Consider the following 16,609-nt stretch of genomic DNA (forward strand, 5'->3'; position numbering starts at 1 on the left):
TTCTCAGGTTTGACAGAAATGATTTGCCACACCTTTGGGGCATAGATTTTGTCATACAGGGGTTGGTATTTTTGATTCGTAAAGAGCTGCCCGGATTTCATCTATGTGGTAATCGTCAGCATAGTCATTGAAGTCTTGAGACGTTGTTAATGAGGAAAGTGATTCACAGCAGAAGCATCCTCGAACAACGAGAAATGGACACACTCATCCTCGAACTCGGCACAGCTTTCGATATAGTCTCCCACAAGTCACTCATCAAAATTCTTCAGCATGGACCAGCCCTCAAGGTAATATCCTCCACCTCACGGACAGAACTTCACAAGTTAGATTTGCCCCCTACGTTTCAGAACCCAAGAAACACATCTGTGGAGTCCCTCAAGGATCGTTGCTCAGCCCAACACCCTTCAATGTCTATATGACACACCTTGTGGAGATCATCAGAACCCACTGCATCAACATAGTATCCTATGCCAATGACACACAGCTTATCCTCTTTCTTACCGGCTCAACCAACACCCCCAAAGAAAACTTCAACAACTGCACGAGCAACGTCACTGCTGGGATGATAAACAACTGCCTCCAGCTCAACACAGACAAAACCAAAGTCCTGATATTTGGCAACAACCACTCCTTGTGGGACGCCTCTTGGTGACCCTCCAAACATGCCCCCCCACCCTGCAGACCAACCCAAGTACCTTGGAATCATCCTGGACACCTACCTCTCCATGAGCAGACAGATCAACACCATCTCCTTGTCATGCTTCCTCATTCTGCTATTGCTATGCAAGATTTTCAAGTGGATCCCACTGAACACCAGACGAATGGTCACCCAGGCTGTTATCACAAGTAGACTTGATTACGAAAACGCCGTCTACATCAGAATCCCAATCCATGTCCTATGCCGGCATCAAACCACCCAGAACGCCGTCACAGACTCATCCTGAAGGTCGTGCAAAATAATATCTCTCCACTCCTCAACGATCTCTACTGGCTCCCAGTCCAGGAAAGATGTCAGTTAAAGCTACCCATACATGCCTATAAAGCTCTCCGATACACCTTTCCTCAACCACCGCCTCACCTTCTACCAATTCACCAGACACCTTCGATCTGCGCCTCAGTCAAGAGCAAACCTCCTTCGCATCAAGAAGAAGACCAGAAGCAGAGGACGCTCCTTCTCATACCTCGCATCCAAGACCTTGAATGACCTCCCAAAACACCTCAGAACAAATCCCTCCACAATGGACTGCCAAAGGAACCTCAAGACATGGGACTTCCAGACGAAACAGGCAAGATCTTTTCCTCACCCCTCAGGCCTGCCCTACTAAGCGCCTGGATACCCTCATGGAAGATTAGCCACACTCTACAAAGTCACATAACCTTCCAGGGTATAATTTGCATTTTGCCATATAAGGAGTCTCTTCGCTTCTCAGTTGTAGATTTTTTCTATGTGTTGTTCATCAAATTATTGTTCTGCTGTCACTTATCTGCGTTTGCTGCTAGCGCTGGAAGAGCAGGCACTTCTTGTATTCATCCATTTCAGTTCCTATTTTGACATCAACTAGATGGAACTTACGTCATTGTTTTATAATCTGGTCAAAGTTCTCCAAATTGGATCAACACAAACTCAGTTGACAGTATTAGCCTAAAGGCATTATTGCAAAGGTGGTTTCTCCAAATTAGCTTTATAGCAGGTTGAATGGTTGCTTCTCTACAAGAGTTTCCAGTAACAAGTTGATACACAGAAATCCACAAACTTTCATTGAACTAAAGTAGTATCTGAGATCATGAAAAGGGCCAAGACTATTTTAGGCCTGTGACAACCCACGCAGTGACCACCAAGCACAGAATGGAGAGGAACCAACTGCACTGTCTGTTGTGTTTCTATTTGTCCCATCCCTAGCCTGATTTACCACAAGATGTCAAAAACAGCCCTGCCTGATATTCACGTAGGCCTCATGGGGCCCTGTTGCCAGCTCATTAACCCCTCCACCTCCCCCATCAATGCTCACCTCACCCCAATTGCTTCGCGCAGATCTCTTAGCATGTGTTTCAGATAAGAGGCTTTTCGAGAAATTCAGTGTTCAGCAAAAAACATAATTATTAGCAATTCCCACTCTTTGATAAGAGTAATTCACATTATTTACTTTAAGTTAACAGTCCTGAGTAGACCAAACACCTTTAAGAAGTGTGTACGGAAGCAGCAATGGCCTTGTTACTTTTTCAGCCATACTATGTAGATCTCAGAAGACAGAATATATGTGATATAGTTCCCTCTGTTGTACATTAAAAGGATATTTCTAGTCACTGAGGAGTTCCAGGTCCCTTTAGAGGAACAGGGGGAACGCCGAGTTCCTTTATAAGGTTATAGGACTCAAAGGTGACTTGCAATATCCTTATTATGTACAGTAAGGGGTACTTTATTCCCTATAATAAATGGTCACATAATCACTTTTACCACAAACCACTTAAATCCTTAGTGTGTAGCTCTTTCATATGAAAGAGACAGCTTGCTTGCAACCATGAAGAATAAAAATAGAAACTCTAGTGCAAAATTAAACACAAAAAAAACTGTTCGATATTTGTTGCTAAAGATATTAGAATCAGTTTAATAAAAGTTTTTTTTTTAAAAAAGGCGTAGTAGCTCGGAATGTGCAGAAACAGACAGGAATGCAAACATATCTCCTTTCTGCTTACCACATTACAACTAGTAGAACAGAGCGGAAAAAAAGAAAAGCAACATTTTGTTTTTGTTCTTTAAACAGCTGCTTTAATTATGATTGATGACCTAACCTACCTTTCCCCTCACTGCGGGCTCTAGCAGCAGGCATTCTGACGTAAGAACACAACTGTAATAAGTTATTACAGTTGAATTCTGACACAATTTCTTTATAATAGGGGACTATGTGTCTCACAAGTCACCACATATTACAAAATCAAAGAAATTAGAAACAGGTTTTTATAGAGGGATTGAAGACTCCTTTTGTCTTTTCTTAAATAATGAAAAGTAAACTTACAAATTTTCTTCAAGGAAAACGGGCTGCATTTAAAAAAAAAAGATTGCTTTATTTAACAGCACTCATTGACATGGTGGTCTGTTGACTCCAGCAGGCCATCATCCATGTGATCACTTGTAGCACCAGACACTTAGCGTCTAGTATATAAACAACCACTGCTTGCTTGTGGAATGCATTGGGGCAGACATTTATTCTTTCACCGTGTTCACTGAGGGGCGTGCATTTGAAGGAGTAGCTGCGGGTGAGACCACTCATAGTGTCACATGTCGACTATTACTGTGCGAAAGGAGTTATTTTGAGTCTTCCCCTTGCTACTTTTTAAACAATTTGGAGGTTTAGAAATGTTACTGCACTTCTCTAACAGTACACACAGATTGAACAACGTGTGTGTTTCATTATTGCCCAAACATGCCCGCTATGTGCACCCCATAATCAGTATTGATACTATATCTTTCATAATTGTGTTGTACAGCTTGGGGTTCCAGGCTTCCTGTTTAGGCTTGAGAGTGAGCAGAATTCCCACGTTATGGGTAAGATTGCGCATAACTCCACCTGTATCTCTAGTTTTTACATTGGTGGTGGCCACTGTCGCATTCAGGTTTTCGCACAATACTTTGGCAGTGGACTTTTGTTTATTGTTATGTTCCTAAACTTACGTTTTGTCTTTTTACAATTAAGTATGATGGTGGACTCCATAACAAAGAAATTGTGGGCCTTCTATATCACCTGGCCTACTCCTTATAGACCAGCACCTTGTTTTATAGTTATGTTTGTTATTTCAGAATGACTATACTAACTGGTTCTGACACATGCCCTGAGCTGGATCACTCTAGCGCAGAAACATGTTCACCTTGTAAAGGACGGATATCAAATTAAGGGGAGCGATTCAGTTTAGGTAAACAGGGACTAGAATCATATTCAAAATAGTCTAACAAAGAGTATGCCCATGTCACCATAAATTATACACTTATGTTTTTGTAGCAGAAGTCCCAGTTATTGACTCTACTTGTCTCTTATTTTTTATTTGTTTATATACAGTTTTGGTTAGATATGTTTACAATCCATACACATGAATCTGTTTACATTCCGTGTCTTAATGTTTTGCACATGAATATATAAACCATATAATATTTACAATTGACAACGTGAGTACAAATCTATACAAATGATTGAATATTCAAATTCGCAACAAAAAACCTATTTCTCCAAATATTCACCCAATGTCATGGATGAAACTAACATTCAGCCCACTAAACTCCCTCTATATATAGCACTCTGCCACTCACCCACACGTAGCACTCATCTGAAACGGAAAACACCTCAGCTCCTCTCTGTTGGAGAGTTGGAGCCCACAACAGGCACCATTTGGTGCAGGTGTGAGGAGTGAACCAAATAATGAAGCTTGCCACCCTCGGGTGGGTGAGGGTTCATGTTCTAAAGAAAGTATCTTCCCACATATGATAATAACATCCAGGGCCGGACTGGCCATAGGGGCACCGGGCAATCCCCCCAGTGCTCTGCACGGATGGGAGCTGCAAAATCGTCCCAGTACCAAAATCGTCCGAAAGCGGGCCGCGGCAAAGAGCTTTGCGGCACCTCTAAACCCCCGCCCCCCCCTCAAGTGGGGCCGGGCGAGCACTTTGCCAGGGCCGGTTGTAGTTCCCAGTCCAGCCCTGATAACATCCCTCTCCCTTTTTACAAGACCTAATTTGTGTGTGCTTGATTGTGTAGGGAGTAGTACATGTCTGGTTGAGTTTCTCACTCCAATTAGACCCCCTGTGTGCATTTACTCATTACATGGTGCTTCTTGTCATCTAGCTAATGTAATTCGAGAAGGACGTGGCAAGAGGTGCACTGATGATATGGGATGAAATACCTGTTACCTTGCGTCTCTGTTTGATCATGCAACTCCTTGGTGACTTGCAACATCTTTATACTGTACAGGAGGGGGTCCTTTATCTCGTGTATAATGCCATGCACTGTTGTAGCCTAATACATTGTATCAGAGTTTTACTGACTTTGCAAAGTCCAGTTGCTTAGTACAATAAAATATTTATAGTCATACAGTATGTTCTTTTCAATACAAGTAAAGCAGGGAGTACTGCTGATTAACTATGTAAGGGACTCTAATGAGCTAATAGTCTCTACAGAGAATAAACATATGTATAATATAAATATTACAGAGACGCATTCTCAATACTCTCTGGAATTGTCAGGAAGGTATGGTTTAGGAATTGCAGCTAAGTCTTCCTTATGTGCTGTGTGATGCTTGCCTTAGTGTTGGAGTTCTGTGTTGCTGCTGGCTGGACACAGTCCTGCTGGTGGTGGTCAATGAGGCTAGTTAGGGTCTGATTCTGGAGGTGGAATGGGTCTTCACGATAAGGTGGAAGAGTGTTGGGGAGTCTTGGGGAACCATGCAGAATCATACCAAGGTGGACAAACTCACAGTGCACACAGTAAAAAGGAACCCAGATACAGGGGGAGAAAGAAAACCGCAGGGCAGCAGCAGTTTCCCCCAAAGAATACTACTCTTCCTTTTTTCTTTCTCCCTAGGGTAGATAGAGAGGGAGCAAAAAGGACTTCTGTCTTGACAATGGTGATCTTGGATTAATTTCCTTCTCTTACAGGTCACAGAGACACCAAATCCTTTTCTCAGTCCTTTAAGTCTCTCCAAAGCAATAATAGGTAGCTGAAATTCAGGTCACTAATTAGATGTTTTCTTTGTCTGGTATGCTGAGCTTCCATGCCTTGCTGGATGCAATGGCAAATGAATGACCAAGGGAACAGCTTAATTTCAATTACTGTCATGTGAGGTTAATCTAACATGTTCTTTTGTTTGGTCTATGCTATACCTGATCTTGGACTGCATCTCATGACATGAGCATCATGTGCCCCGGAGAAACATTTGACAAAGGGTTAGCATAATGGTGGTGCCTAATCTAAGGAGTGCATGGGGGCATTTGAAGTGCTGCCCAACACCCTATCTCTAAACTCAGTTTCCACACAATGATTAAGTCTTTTTTTGGCTAAAACATAAGTAGCTGCCAGGCTCAGAAGAATGCAAAAGAGGGTCTTTGACATTATCAGTTGATAAAAGTATGCCAAAGATGGGATATCATAGTCTTAAAATGGTGTTGTCAACACAGCATCATTGATTGGGCCGAACCAGAGAAAGCATCTCTTAAAGTAAGCTTTTAGATGTTGAGTTCCAAATAGTAAATAATTTGCTATTCAGGAAAATAACTTTGTACTGCTGGACATAACAAATGTAACTTCAAGTATTGAAATGACCTGACCATTCAATTGCAGGTCATCCAGGATGGAAAATAGTTTAGACTTGTGGGCGTATTATGACAAGGTAGCATTGAAATTCATATCCATTGTATTTGTCCACAGGCTAGCATTTATACTAAAAAGCCTTGTGGATTGTTGACTTAAAAGACAATGCCACAGGAGCCCCGGCTACCCATAAAGCACTCTATGCCTCGTCGCCAGATTATTTGAAACAGTGCTTGGTACCATACTGCCCTGCAAGGGTTTGGGGAGCTGCAGACAAACATCTATTACTACACCCAAAATTTACCAGGAAAAGGGAAGCGGGCATGTTGTCTGCCTGCAAAATTAAGAACGAATTGCCAGTAGATCCAAGTCGCTCCCTACAGCATCTTTCCTTGAGAAAGAGGCTAATGGTGTGGATCTTGGAAGAATATGGTCTTACTCATCAGAATGTTGAGAGGATAGTCTCCCAAGTAGGTTTGTTGCACTATATGAATATGATTTGATTCGACAGCCACAAATTAATTCAGCAGTCTTGGTGTTAGTAGACTTATTCTCAGAAATCTCACATTTAATTGTATTTCTTGGATATTTTCCTTCACACTAGCATAAGTCTTCTTGAAGGAGATTTATTTATTGCATTAAATTCACATTGATAGTGTCATGCCTTGAGGAACCTAGTGTTCATGTACAATTTATAAAGCTTTTAGTCAGTTATTTAAAATGGTGCTGCATTTTGTTTTCATTAGTGGTATTTCGACCCCTATGAACGGGAGCTCATCACCTCAGAGTGTTCTGTTAAAATTGTCTTTAAGTCTGTGGTCTGGAAGTGAATCAAATGATGTCATGTTGCTTACTCAGATATTATAAATTAAATAAAAAATACATAAGCTATATGCTGAGATAAAAAAGAAGCTTGCTTCTGATTATCAGGGAGGGAATATTGTATAGCATTGCACAATGCATATCCATATTTCTGGTTTCAGCCGTGTTTGAGGGGGTCATTTCTGATCCTTATGTGGTAATTCTTGTAGCTGTGTCACTGAAACTCCCTTCCTGGTTGAAATCCTTCCTAATTTCCATGTGTTGTTAATACCATCTAGGGGATATGTGAGAGTGCACTGTGTACCCTGAGATGAAGGTATATCTAAAGGTGCCATTAAATATGAAACTGTTTTGGATTCAAAGATACCTAAGGTATGTACCTTCAATCCGACATGTAGGAAGGGTCATGTCCACAGAGTAATTCATAGAAAGCTCCACTGGGAATTTATGCTGCAAAGCAGCCTAAATCATTTTAATGCTCTAAGTTCCCCCCCAGAGGACAGAAGATGGATAATGAATTGGCTTGGCATAACTAAGATTGGTAGTCTTTACTTGCATTCGTCAACACTTTTAGAATACTTTGCAAGCTGTTTGCAGAGCTGCTTGTGAAACTAAAGTTTTCTGCTGAGGAATCTGATTATCATCACCCCTAAATTGAGGTTGGCAGAGCATTGCGTTGTTGTCAAGGACTCCTTTCACAAGCACCATGCATTGTGTTTTGTGTCACTTCAATAACAGGAAAAGAAAGAAATGCAAACCAGCAAGGCCATGTATTTCCTTCTGAAGTGATCTCAACTGTGCAACTTAATCCTTCACTATCTTTTTCCAAAGGACCTGTTATTGTGCTTGACAATTCCAGCTTGCTTCTTAATTGCACTTAATGTAGGCCCAATATGAAACAAGCATTTGCAATGCAATAGGTCTCGCATTATTAAAGTTAGAGCTATTGGCATTGTAAATGGCAATGCCTTTTATTTATGTTTTTGCCTTAAGCATTACAGTGCATATACTAGAGGTCTGCAAATGTCACATGCCCGAGCCAGAAATGTCCACTTGTGCAGGCTTCTGTTTGGTTGGTATATTATATGCGGCAAGTTGTGAAAGCCTATGCACATCATATGGGCAGCTGATATTTGCAGACTACCACATGCCTTTGGCTAATTCATATTAAATAGCCAGCTGATATTAGCCCAGTGCTTCAAACCTTTGGCAAATGCATTTTTTGTGGACAATGAATGCCCAGTAGTGCAGGCCTCAGGGATAGGCAAGTGATGTGATCAGGGAACATTCGTCCAAATTTTAAATGTGTTTACAGCTAATATTGAAGGATTATGGCTCATGTTTCCAACATTTAACACAGCAGCAGCATAGTAATATTGATGCAAATAATCTCTGTGATGTTTGAGAGGTACCATTTTGGTCTAAAAGAAACTTTTTTATAGAAGTTACATGAAATATAAAAACAGCATGTCTCTCCAAAATGTCCATTATAGACTCTCAGATATCACCCACATTAAAAAGGAAAAACAGTATTTAAAACAATCTATTTAAAAAACGAATTAGTCAAGTTAATCAGGGCAATACTCAGCTGCAGAACAGAGCTAGCTTTATAAGGAGGCCTCCTGAACGGCTCTTTGCCCATGCCTTAAATGTCTCCACTGCTGGGTAGGCCAAAGGTTTCTGACTCTCTAGGTGTAGTGCTGCTAAAAGATCTTCAGCAACATGTGCACCAGAAAGGGTACCTGAAAGTACAACTAATGTAAGAGGATACACAGATGTGTACTGCATCATTTTTGACCCTTTCCAAATCAGACACAAAGGCGATCTATAACAAGCAGTGCATGCGTGCTGCTGCTAGGCTCAACCTAAAAGGGTAAGTTACTGCAAAAGTGTAGTTTGTGAATACTGAAAAGTAGTAAACTTAATTAAAAAATGTAAACTCCCTCAAAATGTAGCTTGTGAATCCGGCAGCTAATACCTTGTTCAGTGCACCTAAGTATGTGTCTTGCATGTGTTATATTATACAAGTGAAAAACTTATAATCAAGTGTGAATGTGAGAGGTTCCAAAGCTTTTGACCCAAAAGTGGACAACACTACACAAAAGAACCAGTTGTTGTTGAATGGTTGCACAGATTGATGCTGTGGTGGCGCTGACTTATATTGTGGTGGCGACGAGTGATGCTGTGGCGGCGCATAGTGATGTTGTGGTGCCCCTGAGTGATGCTGTCGTGGAGCTGAGTGATGCTATGGTGATGCGATGGATAGATAGAGTGAGGGCGATAGATATATAGAGTGTTCTGTGGCATTGAGTGGTATTTGGAGTGTATGTTCCATTGCAGAGTGTGTGAGGGTGCAGAGTGTGTGAGGGTGCAGAGTGTGTGAGGGTGCGCAGGGTGTGAGGGTGCGCAGGGTGTGAGGGTGCGCAGGGTGTGAGGGTGCGCAGGGTGTGAGGGTGCGCAGGGTGTGAGGGTGCGCGGGTGCGCAAGGTGTGAGGGTGCGCAGGGTGTGAGGGTGCGCAGTGTGTGTGAGGGTGCGCAGTGTGTGTGAGGGTGCGCAGTGTGTGTGAGGGTGCGCAGTGTGTGTGAGGGTGCGCAGTGTGTGTGAGGGTGTACAGTGTGTGTGATGGTGCAGTGCAGTGTGTGAGGGTGCAGTGTGTGTGATGCTGCCGTGTGTGCAGTGTGTGAGGGTGCAGTGTGTGTGAGGGTGCAGTGTGTGTGAGGGTGCGCAGTGTGTGTGAGGGTGCGCAGTGTGTGTGAGGGTGCGCAGTGTGTGTGAGGGTGCAGTGTGTGCAGTGTGTGTGATGGTGCAGTGCAGTGTGTGAGGGTGCAGTGTGTGTGATGCTGCCGTTTGTGCAGTGTGTGAGGGTGCAGTGTGTGTGAGGGTGCAGTGTGTGTGAGGGTGCAGTGTGTGTGAGGGTGCAGTGTGTGTGAGGGTGCGCAGTGTGTGTGACGGTGCAGTGTGTGCAGTGTGTGTGATGGTGCAGTGTGTGTGATGCTGCCGTGTGTGGTGTGCAGTGTGTGTGATGGTGCAGTGCAGTGTGTGAGGGTGCAGTGTGTGTGATGCTGCCGTGTGTGCAGTGTGTGAGGGTGCAGTGTGTGCAGTGTGTGTGAGGGTGCAGTGTGTGTGAGGGTGCAGTGTGTGTGAGGGTGCAGTGTGTGAGGGTGCAATGTAGGCAGTGTGTGTGAGGGTGAAGTGTGTGTGAGGGTGCAGTGTGTGTGGGTGCAGTGTGTGCAAGGGTGCAGTGTGTGCAAGGGTGCAGTGTGTGCAAGGGTGCAGTGTGTGCAAGGGTGCAGTGTGTGTGAGGGTGCAGTGTGTGTGAGGAGCTATGACAGAAGAGAATAAAGGATCTAAAGATGATTTGCAAACTGTGAAATGTTGCTGAATAGTAAGCAACGTTGTGAATAATATTGTTTGCTAGTCATCCTTGGGTACCAGAGTACTTCACTTGAGGCAGAGGTATTATCTTTAGACTACAGGTGTGGGTGCCGCTTGAACTAGAAACAGGACCAGCTTTAGCAGTGGTGCTGCCTAGTGCGACAAACCTTTTTGACACCCCCGCCTCCCCCTTCCCCCACCTCCTCCTCGGATTCCATCATTACCACCGGGTAAAAAGTGGACCTCATCTTCCCTTAGGCCCTCTCATGAGTATCGCTACTGGTTTCTTGGCCTTTGACCGGGGTTGGGCGTTGTGCTGATTACTGGTCCTATATCCTTTGGGGTCCTGGTGAGAGGCTTTCACCCGTGACAGCGCTGCTAGTCCTCTTGTTTCTTGATGTAGCGCGAGCTAGATCGACAGGAGGGACTTCCAGGCGCTTTACAAAGCATCATCCAAGTCAAACCTAGGAGGCAACACGGTGGATGTGCAGAGAAGTGAACGTCAAACACCTACATTGGGGTGAAAGGTTCCATTATTTCCTGGGTTAAGGGGCGCAGGTTGGCATCAGATGAGAGAGTTAGTGTATTGCATGGCCGAGTGACCAGCCTCGAGGCGCTAGAGGCGGAGGGGGACGGGTATCTGCACGTCCTTCTGAGGATGCCGGGCGCAGGCTGTGAATCTCAGCTTCCGGCTCTGGCAGCCTCTGTAGACATGTAATGTTTGTTGTTGGCGAGCCACACCCTCCTGCACGCTGCTTTACCAGGTGAAGTGGGGGGCGGAGGGGGCCCTGTTTAAATGCCAGGAACGCGCAAGTACTCCTCTCCATAACCCTGCTTTTCCATACATAGCCGCAAGATCACAGGCTGGTGCACGACCTAGAAAGTGCCCTCTGGAGCCGCCACAGTGCCTTGAAGCCGCCCGCCAGGTTTGAGATGTTTATTTCCTTGACTCTGATGCATGGCGCAGAGGACACACACACAGCATCTGAGCTGTGTGTCTTTTTGCAGATGTGACACTTTGTGCATTCTGGGGTTAACCTGCTAGCGTCCACAGGTTTGGTTTTGAGTGGCCTGTAGGCGCCTGCTGCCTGTAGACAGACCCCGGCCCTCCCGGGGCCCTGGACCCTTCATCTGTGGTATGTGAGCAGGATGAAGCCCATCGGTGGTGGGTGGTCGCTGAGGTCACTGTCTGTTGAACATTTGAACTCCTTCCCAGCGGCACGGATGAGCCTCGGTTCTTTCATTGTCTGCCCTTGAGCAGAGTGCTGTGAAGCAAGACTGTCTCTGGGGTCAACGGGGCGAGCTTGTCTCTGGGCACAACGGAACGAGCCTGCCTCTCTCATCGAGCCCATGGGGCACTATCTTTGCCATCTTAAGAGGGAAGCGTCAGCAGGCACACAATCGGCAGCGGCTGAAAGCGTGTTCCTAAGAGTCTTCGAAAAATGGTTTTACACGCATTTAAACTTTCGAAATCGCTAAAAAATATACGTTGGATTTCATTTTCAATAATTAAACATGATGCTTTAAACATACCATCTAATCTATGTGTAAATCCTTACCTCTAAAATTTCATATCAACCCCACAATATACCATTTCATTTTAAAAAGCCCAAAGTTACACAAAATAAAGTTACCAACCACGCTGCCAAACGTTTCAAAAGCCGCAGAACTCAACTTAACAGCCCTTCGCAGAGTACTCAGATATAATGCAAATTAAAAGTCCAACGCTACCCCAACAAGTACAAAAAACAGCAGCCACCGCAGCGATCACGGAAGACTACGAAACCAAACCGAAAGCAGCTCAGTACTGGGCTGTAACTGAGGGCGGGGGCTGCCTGCGCATGCGCGTCATTCCAAAGTTTTGATTTTAGGAGCGAGCCCCGGAGCGAAAACGAAGTGGCAGCTGAAGTCCCGGGTCCCAGGAGGGGGCCCGGGTGAAGACCAGCGGATACCAGTGCGGACCTCCCATGCTGAGACTGACCCACTGGCTCCCGAGGGAGAGAGAGACACGGAACACGCAGAAAGAGACCGGTGAGTGGGGGGGGATGTGTGTGTGCGCGTGTGTGTGTGTCTGTGTACATTTGTCTGTGTGAGGGGCACGGTGGGGGTGAATGGGTGGAGGGGTGTCGTCGGGGGTGGAGGGGTGTCGGGCGTGTGTGTAGGTGCGCTGGTGTGTGTGTGTGGGGGGGTCTCTTTGTGTGCGTGTAGGTGCGCTAGTGTGTGTGTAGGTGCGGCGGCGACGGGGGGGGGTGCCTGTGTATGCGTGTGGCTGTGTATGCGTGTGGCTGTGTATGTGCGCATGCGTGAGTGTGGGTGCGCGTGCACGCAGTGAAATCCAGCCGAAGAGAAGCGCGTGGCACTTTCTTGTCCTTCATTCCCCCGAGTCAGCTAGCTATAAGTCTCCACCTGGACGCATCCTTCGGATGCTAATTCCAGGCGAGACCTAAAAAGGCCTTTCTGTTTTTTAGGAGGCATTTTTTTTTTTCCAACAAGACAAAGTATAGTAAAGGACAGTCATTTTAGCACACAGAACATACATAATCACCTGTATTATACATGAAGTCCTACCCTTCCCTCAACTATTCAGTTCGCATAAACTTCAAAGCCTTATAACTGATTCAGGCTTGGGAGTAAATCAAGAGTTATGCTTCTAAATTTACACCAGTCATCTTAGATCTTATAGTGTTTCTCTGGACAACATCTTGCACTGTAAATCAGTATCTCTAAAGTCATGCACTGATCCATTCCATTTCATCACGCATCCAAAGAAAGGGCGTCTACAGAATGCCAGAGTCTCACAGTATCTCTTTTGACGGTAAGGAGGCCTATCCGTAACAGTGTTACTTTACAAGGGCTGGGGTTCTATCTAAGTCAATAGAGATATGAAGCAAAGAGAGTTTAGGGTGACCACAACTCCGTTACTAAGTGGGTCTTCCCAGGTATCATATATTTACTAAATGATAATAATCAGGTGAGCCATGAGATAATACGAGGTGATGTCTGCTGCTCCAGTATTACCTTCATAGAGGGAATTAAAGCATTTAGTAAGAGAAATTCTCGGAGATCCTTGATTCCTTAGAAACCCTTTGAGCACTGAGTTAATTTGGGCAAAAAAGGAACGTGGGGTCGTGAATGGGAAATTTTGCAGTAGGTAAAGTACCCGAGAACGGACAACATTATTGAAAATGCCAGCCTGGGCTAGTTTTTTTATTGGCATGGTATGCCATGCCCTCATCTGTGGTCACATACACACCCAAGTATTAAAAACCCTTGGTAGCCAAGAAATGCCATGTGCCCACCTAAGATCCTGGGTTTGTTTGTCGGTTGGGTAGCGTATCAGTTTTGCAGTATTACTCTTGATCCAAATATGTTCTCTGAATATACCGAGGATCTGAAAGGTTTTGTAAAAATATCAACATGTTATCAGCGTATAGAGACACCCTATTAGTGATACTGGGGACCCATTAAAATCCCCAAAGCATGTGGTGTATCCTTATACACTTGGTAGCAGTCACTAGCAATATCAAATAAAGACTAGAACAAGCATCTCTGCCACATGTATTAGGCAACTCCGACCATGCTGAAAGGTAGCCTCATGTATCCCATGAATTTGGAGCCTAGATTTACTTTCCCTAGTGAGGTGAATAAATAGTCCCACCCCATTGAACAGAGGGCCTCCTTAAAGTGGCTATAAGTATCATAAGTCGGTCTTCTAGTCTGTCAGCTACTGCCAAAGCATTCTTTAAGTGCCTGATATTGTGTTTGATGGCTCCTTCTGGCATGCAGCCTGATTTATCTGAATTAATTAGGAAAGGTATCAGATTTGTCAGTCAGTTCAACCGGACCTTGGCTAAAATAGTACAATCTAAATTTAATAGGGAAATCGGATGATAGAAGGAACTTTTTTCTGGGGGCCTGCCCACTTTATGTATAACAATAATTTCAGCTTGACATAAATCAAAGGGTAGTTGGCCTACAGTAAAGGCTTCCTCAGACATATGTCAAACTGGATAGAGCAGCTTATAGGAGATCTGTTTAAAAAGATTCCTCCAGGAAATCATTGGCACCCAGAGATTTGATGTGTTAGTGTTGGTCCAGCACTGTCCTGAGTTCTTCATTAGTGATGTCTGCCTTCAGAAGATCTCATTCTTCAGTTGACAGTCATCTCACAGAAAAATACTCTATAAAGTGCAGATGATCATTTGGGCTCTCACTATAGCACAGTCATCTTTGCATATCAAGCCCTATAATTTAGTACCTGGCTGATAACCAATGAGCTTCCTGCTTGTCTTGTCTCCCCACTGATAAATTCTGCTCTGAGTAGCCAACCACGTGGCCTGGCTTCATTCATCACGGTTAGTCTTAACACTATGTTATGATGTTGAATGTTGTGGAGTATGACCGGGGCAGGTGATGTTAGGTATTGGGATTTTAGCTTTAGGAGGTTTGTTTTGACCTTAGTAGCCCTTTTATTGTGGGGTTCGGACATTGCCTGATGCATAACTGATAAGGTTGCCTCTATTTATGACCTTAAAGACTTCCCAGAGTGGACTGGGCTAGTCCGCCTATCAATTATTTAATTCACAAAGTACTTATTAACATTCAGCATTGCAATACTTTGCAGGCTACATCTAACAGTCACCTCGGAGTGAGGTGCCATGAGGTTTTTCCAGACCTATTTACCATCTAAACCACCTATTCCATTGATGAGTGGTCACAAAGGGCTCTGGCAAGCACCGGGACACACACCACCTTGGATAGCATCAACCCCATCATCAGAAGGAAGTTTAATCTTAAAAATTACTTGTGGGCTTTGGAGTAGAACAAAGCTCCCCAGGATGAAGTCTATGCTATACATCTATAATGCTCAAGGTATCCAGAAACTTGGCAAATATGCTGGCCTTCTGTTGCCCGATCTAGTGTCAGTTCAACCACTCCACTGAAATTCCTTTCCCAGACTCAGTCAGTTGAGTAGATTTGTGCCAGTATATTACCTAAAGTTCCAGGAACCCTAATGTCCCCAGAAGAGGATCCTACACACATTAGAGACATGGGGTTCCTGTGCAATGTACATGTAATAATATTGTAGCCACCTATGCTGTTAAACTGGACCCGAGTTGAATGGAAGGGTAGGTGCCCTCTAATTAAGATAGCTGTGCCCTCGATCCTTTTGTAAAACCTGAAAGAAACCTTTTTCAAAGCTATAGCATGCCATCAACATGTGCTTAGTGCCCTTAAGGTGGGTTTTCTTTAATGTAATGTAATGTAAAAGAGCATTTGTACCGCGCAACAGCCACTCCAAGGAGCATCAAGGCGCAAGATACTGATCCAGAGATGTAGGAAACAGGTAGGGCGTAGATGGAAGCTCACCCAACTGTTACACTAGGGCTCTAACACAGGTGTCCTGTAGCTTGAAAATCCAGGTTTTCAGTCCCTTTCTGAAATCTTTTTCCTTGTCTAGGGCACGTAGGGAGGGTGGAAGAGTGTTCCAGGCTTTTGCTCCGAGTACTGGGAGGGATTTACCACCTCTCGTGCTGAGCCTGAACCTAGGTACTGACAGGAAATTTGAGCTGGATGATCGGAGATTGCGTGAAGGGTGGTATCTGGCAAATCTCTGCTGTAGGTATTTTGGTCCAAGAGCGTGGGTAGCTCTAAAGGTAATAATCAATATTTTAAAAAGGACTCTTTTATTTATTGGGAGCCAATGCAGTGTATTTAGTGCAGATGATGCAGAGGATTTCCTCGGCCATTTGAGGACTAACCTGGCTGCAGCATTTTGTACCATTTGAAGTTTATGTGTGGTGGTTTTAGTTGTACCTGCATATAGACTATTACAATAATCTATCCTCGACGTCACTAAAGCAACTGTTACCGTCTTCCTAGCCTCTAGTGGGAGAAGGTCAAAAAACTTCCTGAGTCCTTTAATGATGGCAAAGCAGTTACCTGCGACTTTCAGATTTGCTGCTTGAAAGATAGGTTGCTGTCAAATATGATCCCTAGGTTTCGTGCCGATTGAGTTGTATTTGGTGGGATTTCTGCCTTTTCCGGCCACCAGGTTTTGGGCGTGAAGTTGTTATTTGGGCCCATAGGCACGATTTCTGTCTTGCCTGTGTTGCAT

General features: G+C 44.4%; 1 protein-coding gene across 7 annotated transcripts in view; it reads left to right on the top strand.

The window, feature by feature from the left end:
* LOC147708708 (zinc finger protein 425-like) overlaps nucleotides 1-16,609 on the top strand; it is a 126,580-nt gene that overhangs the window by 55,704 nt on the left and 54,267 nt on the right. The window lies entirely within an intron of this gene.

This window comes from Lissotriton vulgaris, chromosome 6, assembly GCF_964263255.1.
Source record: "Lissotriton vulgaris chromosome 6, aLisVul1.2, whole genome shotgun sequence".
NCBI lineage: Eukaryota > Metazoa > Chordata > Amphibia > Caudata > Salamandridae > Lissotriton > Lissotriton vulgaris.